This window comes from Chrysochloris asiatica, unplaced genomic scaffold, assembly GCF_000296735.1.
Source record: "Chrysochloris asiatica unplaced genomic scaffold, ChrAsi1.0 scaffold00030, whole genome shotgun sequence".
Classification (NCBI taxonomy): domain Eukaryota; kingdom Metazoa; phylum Chordata; class Mammalia; order Afrosoricida; family Chrysochloridae; genus Chrysochloris; species Chrysochloris asiatica.
Window position 1 is genome coordinate 16,800,027 of NW_006408548.1, and position 15,790 is coordinate 16,815,816.

At 39.7% G+C, this 15,790-nt stretch overlaps 1 pseudogene; it reads right to left on the bottom strand.

The window, feature by feature from the left end:
• Positions 1-943: 943 nt before the first annotated feature.
• On the bottom strand, positions 944-1,588 carry LOC102827097 (annotated as a pseudogene).
• Between the last annotated feature and the right edge of the window lie 14,202 nt (positions 1,589-15,790).

A 15,790-nucleotide genomic window follows, 5' to 3' on the forward strand; every position in this document is an offset into this window, starting at 1 on the left:
TCAATAGAGAACAATTGCTATCAGGACTGACTGTGAATTTTGCATATATAAAGGTAGAGAGACAGACATTTTCTTTTTTTTTAATATGACTTTTACTTTACTAAATATCAAACACTGATTCTTATTAACAGGAAGGGAGCTAATACCACATTCTTTTCAGAATTTAAGACTTTTATTTTCTTGTCCAACATAAGGTATTATAGCCTAGTTTCTTTTTAAAAATTACAAATTTCAAGAATCTCTCATTCTATTTCTTTATCCTTTTCTAGATTTTTCATGTTTCTAAAAATGCACAACATATCAGTTGAGACATTTGGATATAACAGAGTCGCATCATGGAGAGAGAGGCTTATTTCTCTCCCACATAAAAGGTGGCCAGTGTTAGGCAGTGACCATGCTCTCTCTGGCTGAGCAGCAGCAAGAGTCACCAGTTTGGAATGACAGTCACACTCTCAAGGACACAATACGCTTTGTTGGACAGGATCTGACACCAGGCTCACTGAACATCTTGGGATACAGAGTAAACGCAGCTTGGCAGCCCAGTAGCATCAGGCTTGTTTTCAGCTCGAGGAGCTGCTACTCTGGTCTCCCAACACTCACACTGTGTGTCAGAAGCCGACTCCATGGCCGCCACCAACAGAAGTACATCGTAATTTGTGACACCTGTAATTGAACACTGATGCACTTAGTTTAGTAAAACATCCAAATGTAAAGAACTCACTAGAGAAGTGTCTCTAATTATTTAAATTGGCTTTTGTTTTTTAATTCAATTCATTCTGGTCTTAATAGTACATAACTGCTATATTAACGTATGCTATATTTGGGAAATATCAACAGAAATAACAAAATAGATGAACAACTAGAAGCTACAGAGCCAAATATTTGACTTAAAAACTAAGTAAGTTCATGATTAGACATAAGAGTCATTTCATCTCGGAGTAGATTAGAAGGCAGCATCCTGAGTTTCCATAAAAACAAAACCTTCTGCATCCAAAGAAGGGATCTCAACAAGAGGATCAGAGTCCTCTATTTCCAAGTGCAGTGATTTCCCCTGTTCATAACTCAGGTCTGAGTTGTCTTTCATTTGAATCTCTTGTTCCTTCAACTACAAAGGTTTATCTGAGGCTGGAGCTACAACTTCTTCATCTTCATTATCATGTAGCAAACTAAAAATTATGATGGGTCTACTGGAAGAATCACTAACATTGATTTGCAGCCACTCCACGCCACTTATGGTTTCTTCTCCTTCTTTCTTTTCTGTCAGAAGAGTTCTTGTCATGCTGAGTTTCTTCATTGTATGTCATTTGTATTTTATCACTGTTTTATTCTTGCCTTCCGCATCCACATGTTCCTCCACATTTTCTTTAAATATAACACAGGTCCCGACAAGAGTGTCTTCATATTCTCCAGCAAAGACATAGTTGTCCACTTGCATAATAGGCCTCTCAGTGTCAATGCCCAAAATCTTGCATTTATTTTCACATTTTGAGAGAAAGTCTGAATCAATAATTCCTAACAATTCCACCAGAACCAACTGCTCTTCTTCCTCTTCCCACTCTTCGTACCTCCGATCCTCAGTCGCTGCCATGATCCCACAGCTTATGTGCCTCCCACTCTAATCACCCCCTCTCACTGCCTCCATCTTGAGTACTGGTCGACAGGTAGACATTTTGTAACAAAAGGAGGAGAGTGGTTGATCTTACAGTCCAGGAGTGGAGGACCCTGGGACCATCAAGGGAGAACAGTGAAGTGCAGGACTCTATTCAGAGAAGCAGTGATGCCAGAGATGGAGACAGAGATGATTATGTGGAGAGCCAGAACGGCTGGGGACTCTAGTCTCAAGGAAGGAGAGGGACTATGTGCTGGCAGCCAGGGGGCTGGTGTGCAGCGTATACCCTTTGGTTGTTTGAATGGTTATATATTCCTGAGTGCTTTGGTGTACATGAAAATAAAAAACAAGGATTGGAAGCAAATGCTGTTGAATATATGATGCATAGAGGGGATTGAAATCACTGCAATGCAATGAAATATGATAGGATGAATGTAAAGCTGATGTTCTCCCATGAAAACTATCATTCAACTCACAATAAAAACTTATAAAAAAAAAAAGAGAGAGAGAGAGAGAGAAATATGAATTGACACAGTGGCTGCAACAATGGTCTCAAGCATCCCAATCGTGAGGATGGCACAGACCAGGTAGTGTTTAGTTCTGTTGTATGCTGGATCACTAGGACTTACAACTGACTGCATGGCATCTAACAACAAATATTTGCCAGACATTATTTGCCAGGAATAGGATATACACTATTCATTTACTTTTCTAAATAAATTTGTAGTACAGGACATGTCTGGGTTATTAAAGTCCAACTTACAGATAATTTGCCCTTTAATGTTATCCAAATTTGTCCTCACTTTGAAATGATTGAACCAACCCCTACAAGCAGCACATTCATTACTATTACCTTCACTTGACATACATGCTGCTTTTAAAACATTGAAAAGGCTTCAATTTTTTTCTTACCCTAAAGTAAGTTTGAGTCCTGGTATGGCTCTACAGGATAATGCACTGGATCACAAGGTTGATGTTAACTACAAGGTCATAGGTTTAAATTTACCAACTACTCCTTGGAAACATTATACAGGGCTGCTATGAGGTGAAACTGACTTCACAACACGTAACAACAACAATAACATGAGGCTAAAAAGAACTGTATGCACCTTCTCTGACTTTCCTACACACTCAACTTAAAAATACACTCAGAAATGGATCCCCTTTGTGCAGGAGACTGCCTGTATTTATTGTAAACCAGGTATGTGTTGGCCACATATTCTGGGTTTTAGCACCAAGAATTTAGCCAATTCTAGGTTTTTGTTACTATAGCAAAGTCTGATAATGGAGAAATCCAAGAATATTTGGAGTCCTGATGTTGTTGCTGTTAGGTGGAATGGAGTTGATTCCAACTCATAATGACACTATGCACAACATGACATAATACTAACCTGTCCTGTGCCATTCTCACAATTGTTACCCCTTGAGCCCACTGCGAATGCCACTGCCAATCCATCTCGTTGGGGTGCTACTCTCCTTTACTGATCCTTCACTTTACCAAGATAATGTTCTGGTGCTATTCATAATGTTTTTATCTGCCGGCACTATATCTGACAATGTTTCGCTGCTATTTGTAAGCTTTACAGTGGCTAAGAATTCTGATATAGTCCACCTTTCCTTTTTCGTAGTGTGTCTAAGTCTGAAAGGTCAGCTGAAACCTGTCCACCATGGGTGACCCTGCTGTTAATTAAAATTATTGGTGGCATAGTTTCCATCATCACAGCTACACCCAAGCCACTACAGTACAACAAACTGACACAAAGTCCTAGGATTGAAAAAAACAACAACAAAAAAAAATAGGCTGTATTCCTGTCTTCCCTCTATCATTCTAACATACAAGAGAGGCATCCAAAAGTTTGTGGGGAAATTCCATTATCTTTAAATTCCATTTTTCCATGAAATTTTTTAAACCTTTTTGTACTTTGATGAAGGGTCTGTATATATTTGGTAGAATATTAGGCACTGAGAACACAATGTAGACAGACTCAAATGTAGTTCTTGCCTGGAACTTACATTGGGAGATATGAAGCCAACTTCCCATATATTTTGCCCAATTGAAATAAAATACTAACGTAAGAACCATACATACATCTAAAATGGGAACTGTCACTAGTCCTTGGAGCTGCTGGAAAGGCTACTTACTGTGTGAGACCATTTAACTAAAGAAGAGCCAAGAGTCTATTCAGAACTGACTGAAAGGGCTTCACAGTTTAAAATTCTTCCCTAAACTCCTTTACTTTTTGTTGATACATTTTCATTTATTTTAAAGTACTTCATTGGACTAAAAATGTAATTAAAAAAGAAATGGGGAAGACTGAAAGGTCTGCAGAGCATCAGTTCCTCAGTCAGGATTGCTGTGCTGCAAGTCCTTCCACACATGGTTTCTATTAAAACCATTGAGAAGTCCTTCTGAACAGCATCAACCACACATTTCCTCAATGAGCCACAAAACAGAGTGCTATGAATTCTCACCAATATTCATTGAATGATTGCTTTTTATTGCATATACTTAACCTCATTAACAAGTTCTTGAGGTTTCTTATATTTTTCTGACCCATGGATGAGCAAACCTCTCATAGATCTTAGAGAAAATGCTGAATAATCATAAACACATTCTAGGTTGCCTATGTTTATAAAGTTTTATGTGCTATTTTGATAAGAATCATCCCCATGATGATTATAATACACTTTTTTGGAAAAGGGGCGATCTATAACACCTACTTTTCTTTCCTTCTCCCTGAACTCTATGTCCATAGTAGGAACAAGTATTCTTTCTGGAGAAAGACATTCTTTTAAAAGCTATTAATAAATTTTGTTGTTGTTAAGTGCCAATTTAACAACATTTATTACTTTAAAGGTAAATCATAGCAGTATTACTGGTTTTACTTGTTGTTATTAAGTGCTATAGAGTTGATTCTGACCCATAGCAACCCCGTATAGAATTTCCAAGGAGTGGCTGGTGAGCTTGAACCACTGACCTTGCAGTTCAAATGGATTTGCAGTCTGATGCATTAACCCACCACTCCAATATTTTTCTTTATTTTCTATTTGCTTTCAAATCCAGTTGAAAGAGTTTTTTTTCATTAAAAACGAAAAACAGGGTTTTGGTGGTGGCAGAGACAACCAGGTAGGAAAGGCTCTGTGGGGGAGGGACTGAAAACCCAGAGAAGCTGTGCTCACAGAACACCACCAGAGATCTGGATCTAGCATAAGATGCAGGGCTTCAGTTTCCCACAAGCACAAGTGGAAAAATCACGATATAAAGGAAATTAATCAGGTGATCAAAAAACTCCCAACCAAAAGAAGTCCAGGTCCAGATAAGTTCCCTGGTGAGTTCTACCAAACATTCAGGGAAGAGGTCTTACCAATTCTACTCAAATTATTCCAGAATATAGAGGAGGACAGAAAACTTCCTAATACAGTTTATGAAGCAAGTATAACCCTCATACCAAAACTAGGGAAGGACACCACTAAGAAAGAAAACTACAAATCAATATTCCTCCCTCATGAACACAGATGCAAAAAATTTCAACAAAATCCTAGCCAACAGAATCCAGCAGCACATCAAAAAAATAATACATCATGACCAAGTAGATTTCATAAAAGGGATGCAAGGATGGTTCAACATTAGAAAAACAATCAATGGAATACACCACATAAATAAGAAAAAGGAAAAGAATCACATGATCATATCGATTGATGCAGAAAGGCATTTGACAAAATCCAACATCCATTCCTGATGAAAACACTCAACAAAGTAGGAATTGAAGGGAAATTCCTCAACATAATCAAGAGCATATATACAAAAACAACAGCCTACGTTACTCTCAATAGAGAGAAACTGAAAGCCTTCCCTCTGTGAATGGAAACCAGACAAGGATGCCCTTTGTCACCATCCTTTTCAATATTGTGTTGGAAGTATTAACCAGAACTATATGGCAAGATAGGGAAGTTAAAGGCATCCAAATGGGCAAAGAGGAAATAAAACTCTATTTGCAGATAATATGATCCTATACATAGAAAACCCCAAAGACACAGTAAAAAAGCTACTAGACCTCATTGGAAGATTCAGCAAACTGGCAGGATACAAGATCAACATATAAAAACCAGTTGGATTTCTCTATAGTAACAATGACACCACTGAAAAGGACATTAGGAAAGCAATACCATTTACAACAGCTGCCCAAAGGATGAAATACATAGGAATAAACATAACCAGAGAAACAAAGGACCTATACAAAGAGAATTATAAAACACTACTACAAGAAACCAAAAGAGACTTACAAAAGTGGAAGAACATACCATGTTCTTGGATAGGAAGACTTAACATTGTAAAAATGTCAATACTACCCAAAGCAATTTACACACATCATGCAATCTCAATCCAGATTCTAGCTACATCCTTCAAAGAGATGGAAAAGACAATCACAAGCTTTATATGGAAAGGAAGGAGACCTAGGATAAGCAAAGCACTGCTCAAGAAGAACAAGGTTAGAAGCCTCTCACTCCCCATTTCACGGCTACAGTGAAATATACTACATGGCTACAGTGGTCAAAACAGTTTGGTATTGGTACAATGAAAGATACATGGATCAATGGAACAGAATCTAGAATCCAGAAATTAGCGCATACACATACAGCCAACAGATTTTTGACAAAGTACCAAGGTATGTTACATTGGTGGGGGGGGGAGTCTCTTTAACAGATGGTTCTGGCAGAAATGCAAAGCGATATGCAAAAGATTAAAACAAGACCTTTACCACAAGCCCTATACAAAAACCAACTCAGCATGGATTAAAGACCTAAATGTGAACCCAAAATTATGAAAGTCATCAATGAAAAAATAAGGACAAATGTGAGGGCTCTAATACAGGGAATACATAGACTACCAAGCATTTTGAAAAGTATACAAACAAAAGAGAATAGTGGGACATACTAAAAATTAAAAACTTATGTGCATCAAAAGACTTCACCAAAAGAGTGAAAAGGAAACCCACAGAATGGGAAAAAATCTTTGGCAATGACACATTAGACGAGGGACTCATTTCTAAAACATATAGGAAACTACAACACCTCTATAAGAAAAAAACAAATAACCCAATTTAAAAAAAGGGCATAGGACTTAGACATTTTATTCACCAAGGAAGAGATCCAAGAAGCCAACAAACATATGAAGAAATGTTCACAATCTCTAGCCATTCGAGAGATGCAAATGAAAACCACAATGAGATATCATCTCACACCAGCAACAACATCAAAGATTAAAAGGACAATAAATGCTGGCAAGGATGCGGAAAGACTGGGACCCTCCTACATTGTTGGTGGGATTGCAAAATGGTCCAACCACTCTGGAAATCAATATGGCACTTCCTCAGAAGGTTGGAAATAGAAATGCCTTATGATCCAGCAATTCTTCTACCTGGTATTTACCCACAAGAAATACGAGCCATAACACGAGTAGATATATGCACACCAATGTTCACAGCAGCACTATTTACAATAGCAAAAAGATGGAGACACCCAAAGTGCCCATCAACTGAAGAATGGAAAAACAAACTGTGGTACATACACACAATGGAATATTATGCTACCTTGAAGAACAACAAGGAAGCTGCAAGCCACCGCATAACATGGATGAACCTTGAGGACATTATGTTGATTGCAATTAGTTAGTCAGAAAAGAAGAAATACTGTACAGGACCATTATTGTAAAAGAGTAAGTAAAAGAACCCACACTAAAAGGGGAAAAAATTATATATATATGTATATATATATTTGCTGATCACCAGGATGTATGGGATGAGAGGAGGGGAGAGAGGGGAATGGAAGAACAAGGCGGATGGGAAATCAATTTGGCAGGTTTGCATAGGCTAAGCTAGACAGAGGTAAATAATGATTTATGCACAACCTTGGAACAACTTGGCTCTGGGATACAGAGATTGAGACTTGGTGGGAATAGGCAAAGGCGGGGAAATAATGTTAAGATACTTGGCTGTCTTTTGAATCTTAAATCCTTCCCTGGCATACCATTATAAAATAGACACTTGAGAGGGAGAGAAAGGAAGAGCCAGAAATAGCACCACAGAAAGCTTATACGTCCATCTTTTGCCTATAACTGATTGGAACACCTAAAATGGGGCTAACAACTTGCCCAGGGAAGGATGCTTCCTGTGGAGCCTCTGCATTATGTAATATCATAGGTGGAATCCAGAACCCCATCCAAAACCGAATAAGGTAGGAAATTTCCACTGGGAAGGATGAGTAGACCAGGGGGGAGTGGCTAGAAGAATAGAAGATACTCTGTGAAAGAAAGACTGGCAGGAAAAATCTGTAACAATAACTGCAGTCTGACTGATTACTACAAGAACAAGTAAGCTGTTATCCTGGGAGCCATCAAGGCAAGTGGTCGGGACCCCTCAGAGCACACTCCCTCCAAAGACTGAGACTCAAGGAGAATACGTGAGCAGGCATGTGGTCTGACTGGTGACCACGTTGGTCACCGATAAGGGGAAGAGGGGGAAAAAACAGCAATGAAGTTTTTAGCTAAGCCCAACCACATTCAATAGACCCCTGTGAACCCAGGTGGAGACATGGATGGCCAGCAGTAGGGCAAGACCTAGGGACTCCTGGGCCCAGAGGTAGTGATATAGCCACAGAGGACTAGAGTGGAGAGTGAGGCATCCAGCTGATATGAAGAGAGGGGAGATGCACAATAACACCCATACTTGCAGATAGTACCCACTTGACCTGGCTTCGATGGCTGGATGATCACAACTCGACTAGAAGAAGAAGGAAGAGAGAGAGAAAAAAAGAGTAACCTGCTACAATATGATGAACTTACCCACACTTACAGATGTAGTAGCTCAAAAAAGGGAACAAATCTTTACAGTGAGGATCATTCCACCCCCTCGGTACACAGGGTTGAAAGGGATGGGCAACTTAGACATTGGTTACCCAAAATAGGGGGCCTATATAAAGGCAAGAAGTGACTGGCTTAACGGCTTTCAAGAGGGAACCTAGTTCCAGATGGAGTAGGGGAAGGTAGAAACACCACTGAATGATTTCCAATCTGTTGGGACCGGGCTGACAAAAGGAAATGGGCATAAGACTCTTGTGGTATAATAGTGAATAATCGCCATCAGGACTGATGGTGAGGGTAGGAAATATAAATGTAGATGTTTTTTTGACAAAAGCAGGATAGTGATTGATGTTGCAGCCCAGAAGCGGAGGTCACTGGGCCATCAAGTGAGAAGAACAGAGAGTGGGAACCTACCCAGAAAGGCAGTGATGCTAAGGGATGGAGACAGAGATGATGACATGGACAGATGGAGTGGCTGGGTACACTGGACTCAGGGAGGGAGAAGGGATGTGTGCTGGTGGACGGGGGGTGGGCCTGTGGGGTGTACCCTTTGGTTATTTGATGATGCATGGAGGGGATTGCAATGAAATGAAATACAATAGGATGAGTGCAAAGCTGATGTTCTCCCATGCAAACCTCATAATAAAAACTAAAAAAAAAAACAAAAAAAAAAAAACGAACAAACACATTATATTTTACATCGACTGTGACCATTCTCAGATTACAAGCCTCAAAAATGTGCATGGCCTATTGCTATTTATTGTCATTTATAAATGAGTCACTGGTGAAAGAACTCAAATTTTATGTAGGCTATGTATAAATGGAAGTACTGGTGTAGCTCTGTAGGATAAGCACAAGACTGCAAGTTCAGATTGAACCATAAGGTCAGCAATCCAAACTCAACAGCTACTCCTTGGAAACCATATATAGGGTCACTATAAGTTGGAATCTACTTGACAGCACTTAACAAAAACAACATGTATAAATGAGCCTCTTGAGGATGATCAGGGCTTCCAAATGATTCTTCTAGTTTCCATGCTCGGCTGACAATTTACATTTTGACCTCAGACAGACTGAATCAGAATCTACGTTTTTTTTTTTATCAGCTCCCTGGGTGCTTCATATAGATCCTCCAGTGATCTTGTTAAAATGTAGATTCTGATTCAGTCTATCTGGGGTGAAAATGTAAATTCTCAGCAGTGGGCTTATTGTGGTTCAAAGCCCTGCCAGGTACATATTTTAGGTGACTGCTAAATAATTAGATCATACAAATACAGCTTGTGAATTTGACATTAAAAAAAGAAATGGATCCAAATAATGCTGAAATGAATAGATGTCAAAATACAGTTTTGGTACATGAAGGCAATAAAGGAAGTGAAAAGAAAATGATCAGGTTGTAGAAGGAGAATCATGGCAGTCTACACTGACCACACGAGAGTTTGTTCTGACTGATGGCTACAGCCCTACCTCCAGGATAACAACTAGTATTAGCTGTTGTTGAATTAGCCCCATGAAGGCCAAAAAAAAACAAAAACAAAACTGTGCTCCAGAGGACTGTCATTGGCTGGTTTATTAAAAGTAGGGCTTTCTTTCAAGGCATCTCTGGCTGCATTTGAACCTCCAGCCTTTAGTTTAGCAGCTGAGCATATTAACCATTTTACCACCGTGGGACACTACATGATAAATGCAAATGCAACTCAGAAGACTGCCTTTATGCTTTCAATATTTCATCTGTGAAAACAGGGGCATTGGACGAGAGACATCTGAAGCTGTGTGGCAAGACCAATAGAACCTTCACATCAGAAGGGACAAAGTGTGGCATGGTTAGTGTCTGTCAAGTGGCACAGCTGAGAGCGCTCCTAAGTAACACTCCAAGTGAGCTGTCCCATCCAATCAGAAATTCTAATATTAATAATAATGCAAAACACACGCACCAAACCATCCCTTCACAGCTCTCTCTGCTTCTCATCTGAATTCAATAATTCATTGCAACGTCCACACAAAACTCACAAACCATACACACAGTTACGGGCTTTATTAGGGAAGTTAACAGGTTATAATTCAGAGTCAGAAATACTCAGGGCATGGTTGTTCCAGTCAGGCAGCATTTGCCCAGCTATACCCACAGGCAGGCGCCCCTCGGCTTGTCCAATGTTACAGTGGTTTTTTAGGGCTACTGATTATTTTCCAAAAGCACATCACTCTTCCACAAGCTTCAGTCTGAAGGCACTCTGTGAGTCAGGAAACCTAGCTCCTCCAATTAAATGTCTGGAGGCACCTCACTCTGCAAGCATGCCTTGTACCCAAAGTCACTCAAATTTACTTGCTCAGTGAGTTGAGAAGCCTACCGCTTGGTCTCATACTCTGGCTCTTGGTTCTGGGTTCTGCAGCTGCTCCTCTGCCAATCCTTTGGTATCACAGCTTTCAAGCCCTGAGTCGAGTAGGTTCAATGCACAGGGGTTGAAAGGAAGAGTTCCATTCCTGACTCTTCTTTGACAGTAGTGAGATTCCGCCTCAAGCTTCTGAGATGGCTAATTTTATACCCATGTTAGAGTTATAAGTTTTCACAATTACGATGAACTCTATTAACCATTTATAACTGAATCATATCATTCTATCAGCATCTCTCACTTTCTCTTGTCCAGACCCATCAGCAAAAGAATTGATTGGTGGGAGGTACAAAGATTAAGGCTAGAAGAGAATATTAAATAATACACTACACCACAAAATGTTATTTCTGTGGTCTGAACACATAAAAAGTAAGAAAGGATCTAGATCAGTTTGTCAAGGAGATAGTCATGAGCAGGCATTCTACAGAGCCAGAGAGTTGTTGTTGTTGTTATATGCCATGGAGTCGGTTCCGACTCATAGTGACCCTGTACAGGGTTTCCGAGGCTGTAAATATTTATGGAGCAGAAAATCTCATCTTTCTCCCATGGAACAGCTGGGAATTTCGAACTGCTGACCTTGCGGTTCACAGCCTGATTCGTAACCACTACGCTACCAGAGCTCCTTACCAGGCCTTGATGGTATATATATTTTTAAATTGTAGTACACATATAGGTTAACAAAACATTTGCCATTTTAACAGTCTTCACATACATACTCGATATTAATCCACCTGAGTCCTGGTGGGATGCTGTGGGCTAATGTGCTGGACTGCAAAGTCATTTGAACCACAAGGTCAGTGGTCCAAGCTCACCAGCCATTCCTTGGAAACCCTATACAGGGTCACTATGGGTCAGAACTGACTAGGTGGCACTTAACAACAAGACAGACTGGAGGCAGGGCAGCCTATCCATCCAACAAGGCTGCTGTGATTATCTGGTGAGACAACAGCTAGGGGAAAAAAAATTCTTTGTAATCTTGCTGTGGATTAATATGCTGGACCTCAAAGTTGGTTTGAACTGAAAGGCCGGCAAATCAAGCTCTCCAGCCGCTCCTCAGAAACCCTATACTGGTTCACTATGGGTCAGAAACAACTCAACAGTACTTAACAATAACAACAATAAATCTCAAAGGGTCCTATAAAGGTTGTTTGCAAATTCTAATGCCTGTGATCAATTCAGCTGATTTGGCCAGACATGATGTAAAAGAAACTACAATGATAGATTCCACCCTATTATGGACAACAAAATATTTCCATTGGTTTTACTTTAACCCAAATCCAATTCCGCTCTGTTGAAAGAATGACAACTCATTGACTATCCAAAAAAAAAAAGGCCAAGTGGAAAAGTACCATGTCATAAATTCCATCATTATAGAATCATCCATACTGTATATTTTACTCCCCAAAGAGTTCTACTTTTCACTGTACATTGTCTCTGCTGACAGATTTTTTTTTTTTTCACTGCCTCCACAACAATACTTCAGACCAGAAAATAAAAATATACATGCAACCCTTATTACCATAAACGCCCCTGGCCTGGCTAGCAGGATTTGCCTTCATGACCTCAGGACAATGTCAAAGTTGACTTTCTCCAGTTTACATTTCTATTTTTTTAGCCAAGTAAAACTCATGAGTACATTTGCCTCTGCTTTACATTCCATCCCAATGTATAAGACCACTTTTGTCTTTTATCCAGTTAAGGATGAAGTATAATTCATTTGCCTTTGGGTCACATCTCATTTTCTGCCAAATAAAACAGTATGTATTGATTCTCCATTGTTTGCATCTTTCTCCAATATCTACACTTGATGCTTCTTGAAGCCACTTATAAAAGTGACCAGACTCAGGAGGCCAGAATTAGCCACAGAACCCAAAGTTCTACCTATAACTTAACTGTAGTGAAGGTCTCAGTTTATTATTTCATATGAGAAATGTTACTTACTCAATCCTCATACCCATGATTTCTTACCATCCTACTATTTAATGATCATTAACAAAATTATAAAAGTATCATCAACTCTGTAAGCTCCAAAATCCAATGTGTCTCCTTCACTCCATACGTGTGTTCTTATTACCTGATACCACTGGTGGCACACTGAAGGCACTTAAACATTTTTGAAGAAAAAAAGGAATGAATGAATGCATTACGTGAATCACAAACTCCCGCTGACAAACTTACACAAAACAACACATCTTTCATCATCAGAATAAAATGGCTTTAGAATGACCTGTGCCCCACTCTTTTATTTAATTCAGAGCCCATTTTCCATTGAGGTTTGGTCTCAACTACAACCGTTTCCTGCCACTACTATAAGACTTAAAATTCTTAACTTCTTGCTTCTCCTTACCTCCCCCTGCTTTGTCTCCTATGTATCCCTCTAATCAAATGCAGAGTGCATGAAATATGATATGTGATCACATTAGCACAGCTTTATTTTGATGTATTTTTGTCAGGCCTGTATAGACAAGTGGAATGAGAACTGAAACAGAAGCTAGGAAAATACAGCCAGAAATTATGTCAACAAATAACTTCAGCGTTTACCTTCCCATTAGTTCTAAACCTTTTAAGCAAAATATCTGGCTCCTTTGTCTACAGGTCAAAGCCTGAACCTGAACTAGAGGAAAAAAAGCAAAGCAAAATCCCTCATAGAACATTTTTCATCCTATGGTCTCCGAGAGTAGATTTCTTTCTATTTTCACTTAAAACAACAGAGGTTTATACCTTCTTGTCTTTCCAAATCATACCCAGAGGTTGGCAATAAGACTCCAGTTGGTGGTTAATAAATCTCAAGTAATGTATCGATCACTCTTCATGCTTTTTTCTATTGTTCTTAAAACATAAGAACTGTCTCATTATGTTAAGACAAAAAGGACAAGTTTCCACACTTAAATGCCAACCAAGGAAAGAAATCCCTGGGAAGCTAATAATGAAACAAAGGTGGTTTTCTTCAGCAGAACTGTGTGTGCTAAATTGCACTTTTATGTGATTTTTAGGGCAATTTGCCACTTTCTTGGCACACTTCATCACTTTCCTTCAGCAACAAAATGAAAAGAAAAAAAAAAAAAAAAAAGGCCACAATGACCTATATATTATGGTTCTAACAATGTGTGGAGGTCGGTTTCTTCAAGTGTTTGTGAGTCAGATTTAATAAGATATTTCATTTTCTTATCTAAGTTGGAGAAACACGAGGATACATTCATATTCCCCAAGGACTTTACTGCTCTTCTCAATTTGCCCACCCGAGACTATTGGCCTTTAAATGCCTTGAACAGCAGTGTTTCCCTTGCATTCCTTTTATTTGTGCTATGGTATATATATATATTATATGAAGCTTTATTTTTCCATACATTCTTAAACATCCTAGGAGCTTCAACTCACTGATTATCTTTCACCACAAAAACAGGGAAACTGAGGTTTATAGATATAATGCCATTTTTCTTCAGTTTTTGCACACTATCAGCGCTAAAGGATTAAATGGCTATTAGTGGTTACGAATCGGGCTGCGAACCTTAAGGTCAGCGGTTCGAAACTACCAGCTGCTCCGCGGGAGAAAGATGAGGCTTTCTACTCCCGTAAAGATTTACACCCTCGGAAACCCTATACAGGGTCGCTATGGGTCGGAACCGACTCGATGGCACATAACAACAACAACAACATGCCTTATAATGGAGTTCTGGTGTGACTCTGTAGGATAAGCACTGGACTGCAAGGTCAGTTTGAACTGCAGGGTCAGTAGTTCAAACTCACCAATCCCTCCTCAGAAACCCTATACAGGGCTCACTATGGGTTGGAACTGGCTCAATGGCATTTGATAACAGCATGCCTTAAAATGGGATTACAGTTAAGAGCTGTGTTAAATTGGAGAGGTGTGGCTCTGTAGGATAAACACTGGACTGCTAATATTAACATTGGTGATTCAAAGCCCCAGCCACTCCTTGGAAAGCCTATACAGAGTTACTAAGAGTTGGAACCGATGGCACTTAACAACACTTAACCACTTTGAACCTCATTTCCCCCATGCTTAAATGGGATAAGGTTGTTCCTTACCCAACCCTTGGGTTCGAAAATGAAAATTCCTCACAGCCTAAAACAATGTCACTTTTGTCTCTTCTGAAACACTTTCCCCAGGCTCATGTAGAATTCCATGCCTTCCAAGCTTTCTCAGATACTTTCAGTTAAATTAGGCCCACTGTGCTCATGACCACCTGTGCTTACTTGTAACTTTCATTCCAATGGTAATTTCAGAATGTGCAAAAGCTTCTAGCTATCCAGTCCTGTCTTTCTTCTTGAAAGCTCCATGAGGACAGTGGTTCTGTCTTCATTTTATTCATGCGGTCTTTTGCCTCAGTCCACAGTACGTACTCAACAAATATGAGGGGGCTTCAAGAAGTTCATGGAAAAATCTAGTATTTTTCCACGGACTTGTTGAAACTCCGTGTACCTGCTAAAATAATATCATGCTATATATTCAATAGATGAAAGCCAATATTCATACTTCTTACCAGCTCTTCTGGTGATTGAGCCAAGTGACACATCTTTTAACACTTTTTCACTTCACCTGGTGTGAGCTCTAGTAGCATAGTGGGTTACGAATAGGGCTGCTAATCGCAAGGTCAGCAGTTCAAAACTACCAGCGCAGCTCCGTGGGAGAAAAGAGGAGGCTTTCTGCTCCCTTAAAGATTTACAGCCTCAGAAACTCCGCAGGGTCGCTATGGGTTGGAACGGACTCGACGGCACTTAACAACAACAACAACAACAACAAGAAGTAGCAACAGAATATGGTTCAACTTCACCAGCTGCCCCTTAGAAATATGCAGGGTCGCTATGAGCCAGTACGGCCTTAGGGGGCACTTAACAACGTGTTGGTTATTGGTAAGTGCCTTCGAGTGGAGTCAATTCCGACCCACAGCGACCCTGTATAAGGTTTCCAAG